The following is an 18680-nucleotide window of genomic DNA, read 5'->3' as shown; positions in this document are numbered from 1 at the left end:
AATAAACTTTGCCAAAGAGGTAAAAGACCTGTACTCAGAAAAGTACACAACCTGAAGAAAGAAATTAATGAAGACACAAATAAATGGGTGCAAATACTGTGTTAATGGACTGGAAGAAATTAACATCATTAAAGTGTCCATACTTCCCAAAGCAATTTATAGATTCAATGTAAACCCTATTAAAATACCAATGGCATATTTCACAGATATAGAACACATATCTTAAAAATTTATAGGGAACCATAAACAACCCCAAATAGGTGCAGCAATTTTGAGAAAGAAGAATGCAGTAGGAGGGATCACAATACCTGATGTCAAATTATATTTCAAGCCCACTGTAATCAAAGGATTTTTGTCCTGGCATAAGAACAGACACATAAGCCAATGGAACAAAATAGAGAGCCCAGAAAAAAGCCTATGTCTCAATGGTCAATTAATATTCAACAAAAGGGGCAGCAACATAAAATGTAATAAAAATAGCCTTTTCAAAAAATGGTGTGGGGAGATCTGGATACCTACATGCAAAAAAATGTAAATAGACCTCCAACCTACCCCATACATGAAAATAAACTCAAGGTGGATAAAAGATTTAAATATAAGTCACAATGTCACAACAGTCCTAGAGGAGAACATAGGCAGGAAACTTTCAGGCATCCCATGCAGCAATATTTTCATTGATATGTCCCCTAGAGCAAGTGGTATAAAGGAAAGAAGAAAGAAATGGGATTTCATCAAAATAAGAAGCTTCTGCACATCTAAAGAAAACTGTAACTAATCTTATTGGAAAATATATTTTCCAATGATACCTCAGACAAGGGTTTGATCTCAAAAATATATAAAGAACTCATTACTACTCCACTCCAGGAAGACAAACAATGTAATTAAAAAATGAACAAAGGACCTTAACAGATACTTCTCCAAGGAGGACATACAGAAGCCTCAGAGACATATGAAAGGATGCTCATCATCACTAGCCATCAGAGAAATGCAAATTAAAACCAGAATGAGATACCACTTCACACCAATGAGAATGGCCATCATAAACAAATCAACAAATAACGGGTGCTGGCGAGGTTGTGGAGAAAAGGGAACCCTCATACACTGCTGGTGGGAATGCAGACTGGTGCAGCCACTGTGGAAAATAGTGTGGAATTTCCTCAAAAATGTAATGAAAATGAATATTGACCCAGAAATTCCACTGCTGGGATTATACCCTAAGAATCCCAAAACAGCAATTCAAAAGAACCTATACACCCCGGTATTCATAGCAGCAAATTTACAATAGCCAAGTGCTGGAAGCAATCTAAGTGCTCATCAGTAAATGAGTGGATGAAAATACTATGGTACATTTACACAATGGAATACCATGCAGCAGAAACACAGAAAGAGCTACTACCCTTTGCGACAGCATGTATGGAATTTGAGAGTATTATGCTAAGCGAAACATGCCAGTCAGTGAAAGACAAATTCCATATGTCTTCACCTATAAAGGAAACATAATCAGCAAAGCAAACAAGCAAGAAAAATATAAACAGCTACATTGAAAGGAAAAAGACACTGACAGTTACCAGAGGGGAGGTGGGAGCAGGAAACCAGGAAAAGAGGGCGAAGGGTCAAGACAGGGAACATGTATAAAAGACCCATGGTCTAAGCCAAAGTTTGGAACAACTGAGGATGGGAGGTGGGTTTGCATGGGGCAGGGGAAAGCAGTGGTGAGAAAATGGAGACAAATGTATTTGAACAATTAAAAATTAATAATTAATTAATTAATTAATTAAGACTGTTATTCATGGGAAAAAAAGGAAAGGGAAGAGTAAAATATGAGGTTTGAAATAAAAATAGGGAGAATAGAAACAAAAATGATGGAAAAGCAAAAAATGTTAAAAAGCAATTTGAGCATAACGTGCAGGAAACCATTACAGCACCACTCTTGCCGAACTCTGGCTGCTTCTACCACCTCTCTCCTTGCCTCTGGTACACATTAAAGAGCCAACACCATGACTGACTCCAAATACTTCAGAACAAATTAAAAAGGCAAAATCTTTTAATTAAAGGCTGAACTCAACAATGAAAAGAAAAAAAAAGAGAAAGGAGTCTGTGAAGAAAGTGATCACTGCTATGACTTTGGGGAAGGATGTGAGCTCTCTCTTTACAGATGTAGTGAACTGCATGCAGAGTCACAACCTGGAACTAAAGAAGCTTGTCTATCTCTACCTGATGAACAGCACCAAGACTCAGCCAGACATGGCTATCATGGCTGTCAACAGCTTTGTGAAGGAATGTAAAGATCCCAATCCTCTGATTCGAGCCTTGGCAGTCAGAACCACGGGGTGCATCTGGGTCAACAAGATTACAGAATATCTCTGTGAGACCCTCTGCAAGTGCTTGAAGGATGAAGATCCCTGTGCTCAGAAAACAGCAGCAGTCTGCGTGGCAAAACTCCATGATATTGGATGATCAGGGAGTTCTGGGTTCTCTGTGGGATCTCATAGCAGATTCAAATCCAATGGTGGTAACTAATGCTGTAGCAGCATTATCTGAAATCAGCGAATCTCATCCAAATAGCAACTCACTTGACTCGAACTCACAGAACATTAATAAGCTACTGACAGTCCTGAGTGAGTACACTGAATGGGGCCAGATTTTCATCCTATACTGCCTGTCCAATTATAACCCTAAAGATTACCAAGAGGCTCAGAGCATCTGTGAGTGGGTGACTCCCTGGCTGTCTCATGCCAACTCAGCGGTGGTGCTTTCAGCAGTGAAAGTCCTAATGAAATTTCTGGAGTTGTTGCCCAAAGACTCTGACTACTACAATGTGCTGCTGAAGAAGTTGGCCCCTTAAATTGTCATTTTGCTCTCGAGGGAACCAGAGGTATAGTATGTCGCCCTGAGGAACATCAACCTAATTGTTCAGAAAAGGCCTGAAATCTTAAAGCAGGAAATCAAAGTCTTCTTTGTGAAGTATAATGATCCCATCTATATTAAACTAGAGAAGTTGGACATCGTGATTTGTTTAGCATCCCAAGCCAATATTGCTCAGGGTCTGGCTCGAAATGAAGGAATATGCCACAGAGGTAGGTGTTGATTTTGTTCACAAACCTGTGTGGACCATTGGACGGTGTGTCATCAAAGTGGAACAATCTGCAGAACATTGTGTAAGCACATTGCTTGATCTCATCCAGACAAAAGTAAATTATGTGGTCCAAGAGGCAATTGTCATCAGGGACATCTTCCACAAGTACCCCAACAAGTATGAAAGTATCATTGCTACTCTCTGTGAGAACTTAGACTCTCTGGATAAGCCAGATGCTCAAACAGCTATGATTTGGGTTGTGGGAAAATATGCTGAATGAATTAACAATACAGATGAGTTATGAGAGAGCTTCCTGGAGGGTTTTCATGGTGAAAGCACCCAGGTGCAGTTCACTCTGCTCACAGCCATCCTGAAGCTGTTCCTCAAGAAGCCATTGGAAACACAGGGGCTGGTGCAGCAGGTCTTGAGCTTGGCAACACAGGATTCTGATAATCCTGACCTTTGAGATAGGGGCTATATTTATTGTCAGTTTCTCTCAACGGATCCTGTCACAGCCAAAGAAGTAGTCTTGTCTGAGAAACCACTGATCTCTGAGAAGAAAGATCTCATTGAGCCAACTCTGCTGGATGAGCTAATCTGCCACATTAGCTCTTTGGCCTCTGTGTACCACAAGCCTCCCAATGCTTTTGTGGAAGGAAGTCATGGAATACATCACAAACACTTGCCAATACATCATGGGAGCACTGATGCTGGTGACAACCCTGTTGGTACCACCACTGCCACCAATCTGTAGCAACCCTCTGAAGGTGACCTTCTGGGAGACCTTTTAAACCTAGACCTCAGTCCTCCAGTCAATGTGCTTCAGGTTTCCTACATGCAGGTGGGAGCAGTGGATCTCTTGGGAGGAGGATTTGCTCCTTCCCCTACCCCTGCCATGATCAGCACTGGCCTGAAAAATCTGTTTGAACTCTCCACAGGGATAAGCATGGCCCATGGTGGATACATGGCTCCTAAGGCTGTCTGGCTGCCTGCAGTAAAGGCTACAGGCTTGGAGATTTCTGGAACCTCTACTCATTTTCAGGGGCACATCTATAAGGAGATGAACTTCACCAACAAAGCTCTGCAGCACATGACAGACATTGTGATCCAATTTAACAAGAATAGTTTAACAAGAATGGTGTCATCTCCAGCACTCCCCTGGCGATCCACATACCACTGATGCCAAATCAGAGCATCGATGTCTCCCTGCCTCTCAACACCTTGGGCCCAGTCATGAAGGTGGAACCTCTGAATAACCTGCAGGTGGCTATGAAAAACAATATTGATGTCTTCTACTTTAGCTGCCTCATCCCACTCAATGTGCTTTTTGTAGAAGATGGCAAAACAGAACACCAGGTCTTCCTCGCAATGTGGAAAGATATTCCCAATGAAAATTAATTTCAGTTTCAGATTAAGGAGTGTCATTTAAATGCTGACACTGTTTCCAGCAATCTGCAAAACAACAACATTTATACTATTGCCAAGAGAAATGTGGAAGTGCAAGACATGCTATACCAATCTCTGAAGCTCACCAATGGAATTTGGATCTTGGTTGAGCTACATATCCAGCCAGGAAACCCCAATTATATGCTGTCACTAAAGTGCAGAGCTCCTGAAGTCTCTCAGTACATCTATCAGGTCTACAATAACATTTTGAAAAACTAATAGGCTGGTCCGGTGCCCTCCAGCCACCCTGTGATCGGTGCAAGCCAAGGACTCTTAACTGGAAGAAATGCTATTGTCATGTAGAATCTGAACCCAAATACAATGAAGCCACCCACCAAGGTAGTGACTAGTGTAACCTGTGCTAAATTAGGGTACAACCTGTTAAATAGTTTTAGCTTCCTGTGAATGTTTAACCACTTCTTGACCCACTTCCCAACTCTTGCCACCTGCTTCTGCTGTCAGTCCTTGTCCATGGCTTCTCCACACTGTGCCATGGATGGCAGTTCTTAATGTAGTTTGCGATTTTGTAATTGAAAGCACATTTCCAAAACAGAAAAAGACATTAAATATTAAAATAAGGATAAACATCACTAAAAAAAGCAATTTGAATGGAAAAATAATACAAATAATGAGAAGGAAGTAGAATTTGTCTGAGTAGAATTTAGCGCGTGCCTTCTGTGTACTCCTTCTGGATATGACTCTGGTGTTGTCTGAGGCTTGTGTAAGCCCATGTAGCTCTAGGACTGTCACAGGCTAGTGGCACTTGGGTTGCTGCTCGTCCCTGATCCGGGCAACAACTGCCATGGACACAGAGCGTGTCGTGGGGAGCATGGTGCTCTGGGATCTGTGGGTTACTGTCTGGGGCCATCAGAGATGGTAGAGTGGACTCTGAATCCTGCAGAGCCCATCCCAGCGTTGTCATGGATGGGGGGAATAAACACAAGTCATCGCAAACACTTCTCTCTTTGCCAGGAGAGGAGATGTGGCTCTTCCCTCTAGTGGGGAAGGCCCCAAACCCCTTTGTTCAAAGGCTTTTATTGAAATGGTTGTCAGTGGGGCTAGGTAAAAGGAATACACAGGTTATCTCATTACATCAGTATATTAATGCTTACAGAGAATAGATGATATTTTGAAGGAAACAAGCGACAGGAACACACAAATTTACATGGGTCCGAGAGGAGACTAGTAAACAAAGGAGACGAGTAAACAGGAGAGCATAGTAAACATAAGAGTGCCAAAGGGTTTAAGGTTAGGGTCCGTGAATAATGTAAATTTCCTTCCCAGCATGAGGTGGCTATCATAACTTTTGAAGGAGAAACAAAGCATACTTTAAAGAATTTACTTTTAGGTCTGATTTCCCCTGGGAACCACCAGATCTTGTTTAGGACTGTCTCCAGTATTGTTTCGAACCTGAGCCAGGAACGGGGAGAGAGCCATCAAGAGAAAAGGAGATTTCTTTCAGATGGAATGAGGACTCCAGCCATGTCCCAGCCGAGCCAAGAGGTGCCAGGCTTTTTCCCCTTTCTCCATGTCCCCCAAGTCCCTGTCTGCTGCCCATACCAGCCGATGTTTGTCTTAGGTTGTTTCTCCTCATGAGAAAACTTACCCATCATCAACAACTGACCATCACAGGGCAAAGCAGGGTGATGTGAGGGAGGGAGGAGCTGCGCCTCTGCCGAGGGGACAAATTTAATCTCCTCAGTGGCCTGTTTTCCCAAAGCCTCCTTGATTATTTCTAGCCTTGGGGCCCTCTCACTTGTTGGTGGGGTTACAGTTCCTGAAATCAGATAGGGCATTTCCCGACATCAGCAGCCTGTTTGTTTAAAGCTACAAGTGATCCACAGTCTGTTGCTGTCTCTTTTATGCTAGGCTGCATCTGAGATGGTCCCTGCTGATCTGCATGGCTGGCTTTTTATCAACAAAAGACCCAGGGATAGGTCAAATAATGACTAAGAGCACTGGAGGTACTGCCTCCACCTGCCGCTCTGTGGTTGTGCCATTAGTCGAAGCCTAGCTGCTGACTCACCTATTTCTGAGAGGACTTCTGGTATACTTGGAACGATTGGAACCCTGGATCTCCCTTGGGAGGTGCTGTTCAGACTTCAGGTAAGATGGTGGGTGTGTTCCCCTATCACTGAACCACATGTCTTCATCTGTCCCAGATTATGTCGAGTAGTGAATAGTTTCTGAAGCGTTACCTATCCATTTCATGTGAGGGGCCAAACCTGTGTAAAAGGGTCAGCTGTTTCCTGTTTGGAGCTGATGGCCGGTCTGTATAAGGGCCAAAGTTCTCCATGGTTGGTTTCCTCCTTTCAGCCTCTTTGCCCTTACCTGAGGTTTCCTGATTTCCCTCTAGAGCTTTTTGATGAGGGTCTGAAAGCTGAGATCAAGTCCGTTGAGATAGGGCTAGCTTGTTTCCTCTTTGTAAGTTTTGCAGTCTGCAGTGTACTCTGTGAGAGGAGAGTAGCACATACTCAGAGCCAATCCCTTCAGTTATTGACAGATATTTGGGCACTTGCTTCCTCAGGAGGGTTCACTGCTGGTTCAGAATGGGTATATTCAACTTTCCCCTTTGCAAGAGTGAGCTCAGAAGCTCTGAACTTGAGGGGAAATATAAAAGGAGCCTCCCACTGGAACTGGGGCAAGCCAAGACTGCAGGTGGGGGCTAAACTGTCTCTTTCCCAGGCCTCAGTAGGAGGCTGAGTTCTTTTTCCTGCTGTCAGGTGCTATCCTCCAAAATTCTCACATGTTCTCATTCATCCCTTTGAAGAAATGCCCTAACAGAGGAATATTGGATCTTGTAGAATTATTCTGTGGAGTTTCCGCATTGAAGATAGTGCCTATAATTCTACATGAGGAGGCAGGCACTCCCTTCCCTTTGCATGGGTTTGTAGAGTGCAGGTAGGTTTGCCTCCCTGCAGAGTTTCCCACTGGCTCAACTCATCCATCATCCTTCTAATTACTAGCCAACAGTCTTTGCAGGTAACAGAGACCAGAACTCTCTGTTCTGTGCAGCCCCTGGTTTTCTTGCAAGCTGAGTTGGGTGTGGCCCAAGAAAATCATCATTGTGCAAACTTCTGATCTCTCTGTGCAGCTGTTCTCAGTGTGAAAGGATCTTAAGATCCAGCATGTCTTGACTTGGCTGGAAAAAGTTCAGGATGGGTCAATATACAATTTTCTTGTTCTCTTAGGTTCTTCTATACAGCCCCAGCTCCAGCAGCAGGGGAAGCTTGTGCTGGGGGGGGTGGACCACTGTTTGCAAACTTGTGACTGGAAAAGCTTTGTTCCCCCCCCCATCCACTTACCAAGTTTTCTGTTTTGGTCTCATCCTTACATTGCACAGATTTTGAAACTGTCTGCCCCACTGGTCCCAGTGGGAAAGAACCTGTGGATACAGCATGGCTTGGTGCTGTGGGTGAGAGAAATTTAGAATGGGTCAAAAAAAAATTCCCCTCGTCTACTAGGTTCCTTTTCTCCAGCCAAAACAGTGGCAGGCATTCCTCGTGAAGTAGGGTAGAGCACCATCCACAGGCTTGCGAGTGGAAAATCATTTTGATTCCCAAACTGCTCAGCAAGTTCTGTTTTGTTTTGTTTTTTCTCTCATCCCTGAATCTCCCCTGCTGTCAGGGACTCCCTTTATGCAGCTGCAGGCTTCCCCTCTCAGAAGCCCTGTTACACAAGCAAGTTTTTAAAAAATATCTATTTATTTATTTTTAGAGAGGAGAAGGGAGGAAGAGATGGAGAGAAACATCAATGTGTAGTTGCCTCTTGTACACTCCCCAACTGGAAACCTGGCTCACAACCCAGATATGTACCCCAACTAGGAATTAAACTGGCAACCCTTTGGTTCGCAGGCTGGCACTCTATCCACTGAGCCACATCAGCCAGGGCCACAATCATCATCTTTCTTACCCATAGTAATCCATATCCTTATTTCCTTTCTTAATATATTATTATTCTCTTTCCACATTTATTAATCATTGCTCCTTTGTTATTGATATTGATGCTGTTAAGGGGAATATTTGCTGGTGTGGGTTTTGTTTTCTGTGTTGTTTTATTCTGTTCTGTCAGCATAAAAGACATGGTGGGGTAAGACTCTCAGTTAGCAACTAAAGGGTAGAGCCCAAAAATGAATGGGCCAACAACAATAAAAACCTAAATACATCAGGAGAGCCCTAATAAATTGCATAAAGGACATCCCTAGATCATCCAGCCCAGGATATGAAGGAGATACACCACTGGATCTCACAGGGCTCCTACCATAGAAGGCCACTCCAAGAAGACAGAGTCAAACCAGATCAATCTAATATGCAGAAACAAACAAAAAGTGTCACTTAAAATTGGGAGACAAAGAAAAAATCCCCAATCTAGAAGAGGGGAGGAATCCCCAGAAAAAGAGTTAAATGAAATTCAAGAAATTTATCAGAATAGAGTTCAAAGTAATGGTCATAGGAATGTTCAAGGAACATGAAAAGAACTACAAGGAAATTTATGGGAGCTAAAAGAAACTTAGTGGGAACTACATCAACATGAAAAAGGACATAGAAACTATGACAAAGAACCTGCTGGAAATGAAGAATCTAATATCTAAATGAAAAATACACTAACATAAATTAAAAGCAGCCTATATGAAGCAGAGGAACAAATCAGTGAGGTGGAAGATAAAGTAGAAAAAAATACCCAGTCAGAAGAATGAAATTTAAAAAAAATGAAAATACTTTATGGGAACTTTCAGACAACATGAAACACAACAATATTCACATCATGGGGATACTACTAGGAAAAGAATGGGAGCAAGGGGCAAAAAACTGTTTGACCCTGGCTGGTATATTTCAGTGGAATGAGTGCTGGCCTGTGAACCAAAGGGTCGCTGGCTTGATTCCCAGTCAGGGCACATGCCTGGGTGGTAGGCCAGGTTACCAGTGGGGAGCACATGAGAGGCAACCACACACTGATGTTTCTCTCCCTCTCTTTTTCACTCTCTTCCCCTCTGCCTAAAAATAAATAAATAAAATATTTTTTTAAAAAAGAAACCTGTTTGAAAAAATACTGACAGAAAATTTTCCTAATCTGGTGAAGGAAAAAGTCACATAAATTCAGGAAAATGACAAATTTTGAAGACAAAGAGGGGATCTTCTTTCTTCTTTACTAGAAACAGCTAGTAACATAAAAGGGAACTCCAATAAGGCTATAAGCTTATTTCTAAACAGAAACACTACAAGCCAGAAGGGACTGACACAAAATATTCCAAGTAATGAAAAGCAAGAACCTACAACCAAGACTACATTATCCAGCAATGCTCTCAATTAAAATGGTAGGCAAAATAAATGGCTTCCCAGATTTAGAGAAAAAAAGGCTAAAGGAGTATATTTCCATGAAACCAGCATTGCAAGATATGCACAAGTGACAGCTGTAAGAAGAAGAAATAGATAGAGAAGAACACAGGTACAAAGCAGAAAAGTGGCAATGAATAACACCTATTATTATAACCTTGAATGTAAATGGATTAAATTCTCCAATCAAACTCCATAGGGTATTTTTTTTTATTTTGTTAATTAGGACCCACTTATAGGTGAGATCATGTGGTACTTGTCTTTCACTGCCTGGTTTATTTCACTTAGCATAATGTTCACCAGTTCCACTCATGCTGTTGGGGAAAGTGGTGGTAGGGAAAGGGAAACAACTATACTTCAAATACAATAAAAAATTATATATATGTGTGTGTGTGTGTGTGTGTGTGTGTGTGTGTATGTACACATACATACACACACACACACACACACACATAGATATAGGGTAGCTAATAGGATATGAGAACTCAACCAGTGGACCTCAAGATGGTGGAGGAGGAGTGGAAATCACACTGACTTCCTCCCAGGAAAAATCTGGAATTACAACTAAATTGTGGAGATCACCTGGAAAATAAATGAACAATTGCAAGAGAAGAGCTTTAAAACCTCAGACAGACAGAGGTATTGCCTTTACACAATCTAACTGGTAAGTAGTGTGGTAGAGACTTGAACAGGTGGACTGGGCACCCTCAACTGGCAGCTTCAGAGGGATATTGAAACAGCCAGTTGGATTCCCCAGAGAAGAGGAGGGTCTAAACCATAAGTGAGGATCTCCAGCCTACAACAACAGAGTCTGAAAAGCACACAGACAACAGCCAGCTGTGACAAGCAGCAGTGTGCTCTCTTCCAGAGACAGGCAGCTAAAGATCCAGAGCCATTTAAAGGGCCAAGGCAAAAACTTGTAGTGGTAGCCACTTACCCTGGTTGCTGCTGGAGATGGGGGCAGAGTGGTCTGGAGCTGCCTGTGGAGAGACTGGGGGAGGAGGCTTTGTAGAAAGAACTGAGAAAGTGGATGGCAGGGTCTCATTGCTGACTCCTCCCCCATGTGGCAGCAGCCATCTTGTTCTGGGAGACCACTCTCCTGAGGGACAGCAGTGTGAAAGGACACAATAGCCACAATCCCTATATGCTCAGCCCTGGCCCAGTGGTGCATGGGCCTGGGTGCTGAGTATAAAGTGGCAGTCACAGATAGTAAACCCCTGGCTACAGGGTACACAGACTGGTCTAGAGACGCTTGGGGAAGGTCTGGAGATAGAGGCATTGGGGAAGAAATGAAGGAGTGGGAAGTGGGTACCCCGGTCTTGACTCCTCCCCAATATGGCAGCAGCCATCCTGCTCAGGCAGACCACTCCCCTGTGTGGCAAGACCATGAAAGATACAATAGCCAAGCCCACAGGAGGGATTCCACCCTGCCCTGACTGCTAAAGACAGAGTGACTAGATTAAAAACTGGAAGAGAAATATAGAGACAGTAGATTCTGGAAGTCTCTTAAAGACTGCCTAAGGTCACATGAGGTCAACAGCTGACATCATCAGGAACAGATCCAGAAAGAAAGAAAGAAAAAAGCCATCCCCTACCATAAAAGTTGACACCACAGAGGCAGGAAGTCAAGATAGATCAATTTAGGAGGCAAAAACAAAAGAGAAGAACCTCACAAAGAATGAGAAGAAAAAGAAACTCACCCCAATCAAAGAGAAAGGAATAATCCCCACAAAGATAAACAAATGAAATAGAGGCAAGTAAATTATAAGACATAGAGTTCAAACTAGCTGTTCTAAGGAAGCTCAGTGAGCTCAGTGAGATCAAAAAGAATTACCAAAAATTACACAGAAACTATGAGGAACATTCTGCAAACAATACCAGCATGAAAAGATATGGAAACTATCAATAAGAGGAAAGAGGAAATGAAGATTGCAATTTCTGAATTGAAGAATGCAGTAGGATTCAAAAGAAGCCTCGATGAAGCAGAGGATCGAGTCAATGAGCTGGAGGACAAGGTAGAAGAAAGCTCCCAGAAAAAGAAAGAAAATGAAAAAAGACTAAAAAAGAATGAAGATGCATAGGGAAATGTAGGACAACCTGGAACGTAATAATATCCATATAATAGGGATACCAGAAGGAGAAGAAGAGCAAGGGATTGAGAACCTGTTTAAAAAAGTAATGATGGAAAACTTCTCAAATTACAGGAGAGAGAAGGTCACACAACTCCAGGAAGTACAGAGGGTCCCATTCAAGAAGAAATCAATGAGGCCCACTCCATGATGCATCATAATTAAATTGGCAAATATCAAAGACAAACAGAGAATCCTAAAAGCAGCAAGGGAGAAAGAGGTAGTAACATACAAAGGAGCCCTGATAAGGCTAGCAGCTGACATCTCAACAAAAATACAGCCAGAAGGAAATGGCATGGAATATTCCAAGTAATGAAAAGCAAGGGCCTGCAGCCCAGACTGCACTACCCAGCAAGGCTCTTAATTAAAATGGAAAAGGAAGTAAGGAGTTTCCCAGACAAAAAGGCTAAAAGAATACACCCCACCAAACCAGCACTACAAGATATGCTAAAGGGACAGCATTAAGAAGATAAAGAAACAGTGTGAGAAAGAGAGAATCACAGGTACAAAGGGAAAAAATGAATAAGTACCTATCAATAATAACTTTAAAGGTAAATGGATTAAATACCTCGATCAAACAACATAGGATAATTGAATGGATAAGAATACATTTGTTGGCCCACACATATGCTGCCTACAAGAGACCCACATCAGAAGAAAGGACCTACATGGACTGATAGTGAAGGATTGGAAAAGAAAATATTCCAAGTGAATGGACACTGAAAAAAAGTAGGGGTAGGAATACTTATATCAGACAAAATCGATTTCAAAACAAAGGCCATAAAAGATACCCAGAAGGACACTTCATAATATTCAAAAGGAGAATCCTTCAAGAAGGATAAACATTGTAAACATAATGCACCCAACATAGGAGCACCCAAATATTTAAGGAAAATCTTGGAGGACTTCAAGAAACAAATAGACAGTAACATACTGAGAGTAGAGGATTTTAACACCCCACTGTCAAAAAAGGATAGATCTTCAAAACAAAACATCAACGAGGATATTGTGGAACTGAATGATGCATTAGATCAAATGGACTTAACTCACATATATAGAACCTGTCATCCAAAAGAGGCAAAATAAACATTCTTTTCAAATGCACATAGAATATTATCAAAGTTAGACCACATGATATGACACAAAACAAGCCTCAACAAATTCAGGAAAATCAAAATCAAAACAAGCATTTTCTCAGATCACAAGGGCTTGAAAATAAAAACCAATCCCAAGGAAAAACTAAAAAACATTCAAGTTCATGGAGACTGAATAGTACTTTTTTAAACAAAGAATAGGTCAATAATGAAATCAAAGAAGAAATCAGATAGTTTCTGGAATCAAATGAAAATGATGAAAGAACAGTCCAAAATCTATGGGGTACAGCAAAGGCATTCCTGAGGAGGAAATTCATAGCAATACAGGCCTACCTAAAGAAGATGGAAACATTTCAAATAAATGACATACCCTCCAGCTTCAAGAACTGGAGAAACAACAAAAAACAAAGCCCATAACAAGTAGAAGAAAGGAAATAATCAAGATCAGATCAGAATTGAATGACATAGGGACCAAAAGAACAATTCAAAAAATCAAACAGTAGAAGTTCTGGTTCTTTGAAAAGATAAGAGAATCAACAATTCCTTAAGCAGACTCATCAAGAAAAAAAGGAGAGGACCAAAATAAATTATAACAAAAATGAAAGAGAAGAAATTACAACTGATACCACAGAAATACAAAGGATTTCAAAAATTACTATGAACAATATATGCCAAGAAATTTGAAAATATAGATGAAATGGGCAAATTTCTAGAAAAATAACACTTGCGAACACTGAATGAAGAAGCAGCTGAAAGCCTGAACAGACCAATAACAGCTGGTGAAATTGAAGCAGCAATCCAAATAGTCCCAGCACACAAAAGCCATGGACCAGACAGTTTCACAGGAGAATTTTACAAAATATTTAAGGAGGAGCTGACACCTGTCTTTCTCAGACTATTCCAAAAAAATCCAAGATGCAGGAACACTCCCAAACCCTTTTTATGAGGGTTACATGAACCTCAACCAAAAACCAGATAAAGACACAACCAGGAAAAATAAATAAATAAATAAATAAATAAATAAATAAGAACTACAGGCCAATATCACCAAAGAACATAGACGCTAAAATCCTCAACAAAATACTGGCAAATCGCATTCAGGAATACATTAAGAAGATCACCCACCATGATCAGGTGGAATTCATCGCAGTGATGCAAGGTTGGTTCAATACTTGTAAATCAAGTAACGTAATACATCACATAAACTAAAGGAAAGACAAAAACCACATGATCATATCAATAGATGCAGAAAAAAACATTTGATAAGGTACAGCACCTATTTATGATAAAATCATTCAGGAAAGTGGGATAAAGGGGGCATATCTCAAAATAATAAGAGCCATATATGGAAAACCTACAGCCATCCTCGTACTCAATCGGCAAAAACTAAAAGGTTTCCAGCTAAGATCAGGAACCAGACTAGGATGTCTGCTTTAACCACTTCTATTGAATATAGTATTTGAAGGGCAGCCACCATGATCAGACAAGAAAAAAAAATAAAAGGCATCCAAATTGGAAAGGAGAAAGTAAAACTCTCATTGTTGGCAGATGACATGATAATGTACATGGAAATTCCCATAGGCTCGTCCAAAAACATACCCAACCTAATAAGTGAATTTAGCAAAGCAGCATTATACAAAGTCAATAATCAGAAACTGAAGGCATTTTTGTACACCAAAAATGAAATATCAGAAGCAGAAATCAGGGGAAAAAACTCATTTGCTATAGCAACAAGAAAAATAAAGTACCTAGAAATAAATTCAATCAAGGAGGCAAAAGACCTGTATGCAGAAATTTATACAACACTGAAGAAAAAAACTTAGAAAAACACAAATATATGGAAATATATAACATGTTCATGGACTGGAAGAATTAACATCATCATAATGTCAATACTACCCAAAGCAATATATAGATTCAATGCATTTCCTATTAAAATATCAATGATGAAATTCACATAGAACAAACATTTCACAAATTTATATGGAAGTATAAATGACCCCGAATAGCTGCAGCAATTTTGAGAAAGGAAAACAAAATAGGAGATATCACAATACCTGACATCAACTATGTTACAATACCACTCTAATCAAAACAGTATGCTACTGGCACAGCAACATAGATGAATGGAACAGAGTGGAGAGCCCAGAAATAAAACCATGTCTCTGTGGTCAATTAATATTCAACCAAGGGTGCAAAAGCCTAAAATGGAGTAAAAATAGTTTTTTCAACAAATGGTGTTGGGAGAGCTGGACATCTACATGCAGAAAATTGAAATTAGACTGACAACTGACATCATACACAAAAATAAACTCAAGGTGGATAAAAGACTTAAATATAAGTTGCAACGTCATAAATTCCTATAGGAGAACATAAGCAGGAAACTCTCTGATATCCCATGCAGCAATATTTTCACTGTTATGTTCCCGTGAGCAAGGGACATAAAGGAAAAAAATACACAAATGAGACTTCATCAAAATAAGAATCTTCTGCACAGGTAAAGAAAACTGCAGCAAAATGAAAGGGGAAACAACCATATGGGAAAATTTATTTGCCAATGATACCTCAGGGATTTGATCTCCAAAATATATAAAGAACTCAGATGACTCCACTCCAGGAAGAAAAACACTGTGAAAAATGGACAGATCTTCCAGGCAAAAAATAAATAAGGATATAGAAGCATTAAATTACATTCTGGATCAAATGAATTTAATTTATATTTAAAGAGCATTTCAACCCAAATAAGCAAAATATACATTATTCTTAAATGCGAAAGGATAATTTTCATACATAGACCACATGGTAGGACACAAAACAAGCCTTAACAAGTAAATGAAATTTGAAATGAAATCAAGCATCTTCTCAGATCCCAATGGCTTGAAACTAGACACTAACCACAAGAAGAAAACTCAAAAACATTCAAATTTGTGGAGGCAGAATAACATGTTATTAACTCATGAATGGGTTAACAATGAAATCAAGAAATATCAAAAAGTGTCGAAAAAAATGAAAACAAACACACAACAACACAATAGCTATCGAACACAACAAAACCAGTCCTGAGAGGGAAGCTCGGGGCAATACATGCCTACCTAAAGAAGATCCAAAAATCTCAAAAAATAACCTAACTGTACATCTAAAAGAGCTAGAGGAACAGTAACAAAGCCCACATTAAGTAGAAACAAGGAAATAATCAAGATCAGATCAGAATTAAATGATGCTAAAAAGCAATTCAAAGGATCAATGAATTCAGGAGCTGGTTCTTTGAAAAGACAAACAAAATTAACAAACATTTAACCAGACTCATCAAGAAAAAAAGAGAGAGGACCCAAATAAATAAAATCAAAAATGAAAGAAGTAAAAACTGATACCATAGAAATACAAAGGAGTGTAAAAAATTATTATGAGCAGCTATATGTCAAGAAATTGGATAACCTGGGCAAAAGGGATAAATATCCAAAAATGTACAGTTGTTAACTCCCTATTATCCATAAACTTGGAAGTATATTTAAAAGCTGGCTCTGGCCTCTAATGCCTTCAAGTGATTCCAGGCTTCCATCTTGTGCATGATTAGTTTTTGTTTGTTTGTTTGTTTGTTTGTTTGTTTTTACCTCTGACAAATGTGAACATAAAAGTATGCCTACATTTACATTAACACACCAACCTTTGTCATTTCTACACCTGAGCCCCCTAATAATGTACAATATGAGCTCTATACCTATGCTGTTTGTTATATGCTCATACGGTAGGTCCTTTGTCCTTTAAAGGAGGATAAAGAATCTTCATTTCAAAGGTTAGATCATAATCTATGAGCACTTCACATGTAGTATCTTCACTGGATTAAAAAAATTGAACCTATTTAGATGGTTTCTAGTTCACTATAGCAGCCAACCAGTGACCAGTTAAATCCATTAATCCAGTAATAAATTTAGACACTGCTTGCCTGAAGGCTAGCTTCAGACCTTCAACTGTCTTCATGGAGCCGTTTATAAATAGTCCAGTGAAGAACTCTGAGAGGAAGAAGCAAAACTATTTTTTTGAAGTTTTCAATGAGTATTTCTGGGGATTTTCCAAGAATAGAAGTTTGTGAGGGAAATCAGTTTTGCATAATATGGAATAATAATCTCTTCCATTAGAGTAAATTTTTATATTTACAAAGAACATTCACATACATTTGTGAATTGGATTTCTATGGCAACCTTATGAGGAAATTAGTAAAGTCTTTGATATTTCCATTTTACAGAGGAGGAAAGTGTATAAACTTTGTCACAAATCAAAACTATATATGATGGAAGCCACAACTCAATCCTCAGTTACTTTGGGATTTTGTATACTTCTCTGTTAGAATTACAATCATCTTTGTTGGTTTCAGGTTTTTCAAATTAGATGGATTAATTAATGACAATACTCAATAGTGTTTCTTGTCTTTCCAATGTGTTTCTCACTCAGAATGACTCCTCCAATTTTCCCAAGGCCTAGCTCAAATCCAATGCACTCTGTGAGCCCTTCTATGATTATTTATGGATCTCTCTCTTCTCAGAGATTCTAGAGAGCTGCTTTTTTATACACTAATATTCATCATTTAATTTTTAATTGATTATATTTTGAAAAAAATGAACTGTAAGAATGGAAGAGAAACCGCTCTCTTTTTTTGTTTTGTTTTGTTTTGTTTAATTTTTTTATTATTCAAATATATTTGTCTCCATTTTCCTGCCATCACTTTCCCCCTCCCCCCATCCCCACCTCCCACCCTCAATCCTCCCCCACTTTGGCTTTGTCCATGGGTCATTTATATATGTTGCTTGATTTGACCCTTCCCCTTCTTTTCCCCCTTACCCACCTCCTTTCTTCCCTCTTATTACAATTGGGTTTTTTTCTTCTTTCAATGTCGCTGGTTATATTTTACTTGTTTGTTTTGATGATTAAGTTCTCCTTATAGGTGAGATAATATGGTATTTGTCTCTCACCCCCTGGCTTATTTCAATTATCATAATGCTCTCCAGTATCATCCATGCTGTCACAAAGGGTAGTAGAGCTTCTTTCTTTCTGCTGTGTAGTATTCTGTTGTGTAAATGTATCACAGGTTTTGATCCACTCATTTACTCATGGGCACTTAGGTTACTTCCATCACTTGACTCTTGTAAACTGTGCTGCCATGAACACTGGGGTGCATAAATTCTTTAGAATTGGTTTTTAGGGATTGTTAGGATATATTACCAGCAGTAGAATTCAGGGGTCAGAAATGCAGTTTCATTTTTAATTTTTTGAGGAAATTTCATGCTCTTTTCCACAGTGACTCCAACAGTCTACATTCACACCAACAGTGTACTAGGGTTCCCTTTTCCCCACAACCTCACCAGCACATGTTTGTGGATTTGTTTATGATGGCCACTGACTGGTGTGAAATGGAATCTCATTGTGGTTTTAATTTGCATTTATCTGATGGCAAGTAATGCTGAGCATCTTTTCATATGCCTCTGGGCCCTCTGTATGTCCTTAGAGAATTGTCTATTCTAGTCCTTTGCCCATTTTTTAATTGTATTGTCTTCCTGGAGTGGAGTTGTGTGAGTACTTTATATATTTTGGAGATCAAGCCCTTGTC

The 18680-nt window shown here is 39.9% G+C and overlaps 1 protein-coding gene and 1 pseudogene across 1 annotated transcript in view; one reads left to right on the top strand and one right to left on the bottom strand.

Moving 5' to 3' along the window:
• The window catches only part of IL1RAPL2 (interleukin 1 receptor accessory protein like 2), a 744540-nt gene that overhangs the window by 469947 nt on the left and 255913 nt on the right, over positions 1-18680 (bottom strand). The window lies entirely within an intron of this gene.
• On the top strand, positions 1998-4741 carry LOC129073229 (AP-2 complex subunit beta-like; annotated as a pseudogene).

Source organism: Pteronotus mesoamericanus, unplaced genomic scaffold, assembly GCF_021234165.1.
Source record: "Pteronotus mesoamericanus isolate MK-2021 breed Mesoamerican mustached bat unplaced genomic scaffold, CSHL_Meso_final contig_37, whole genome shotgun sequence".
NCBI lineage: Eukaryota > Metazoa > Chordata > Mammalia > Chiroptera > Mormoopidae > Pteronotus > Pteronotus mesoamericanus.
Note: the sequence above shows the minus strand (reverse complement) of the source record. Positions and strands in the feature narration are given on the sequence as shown.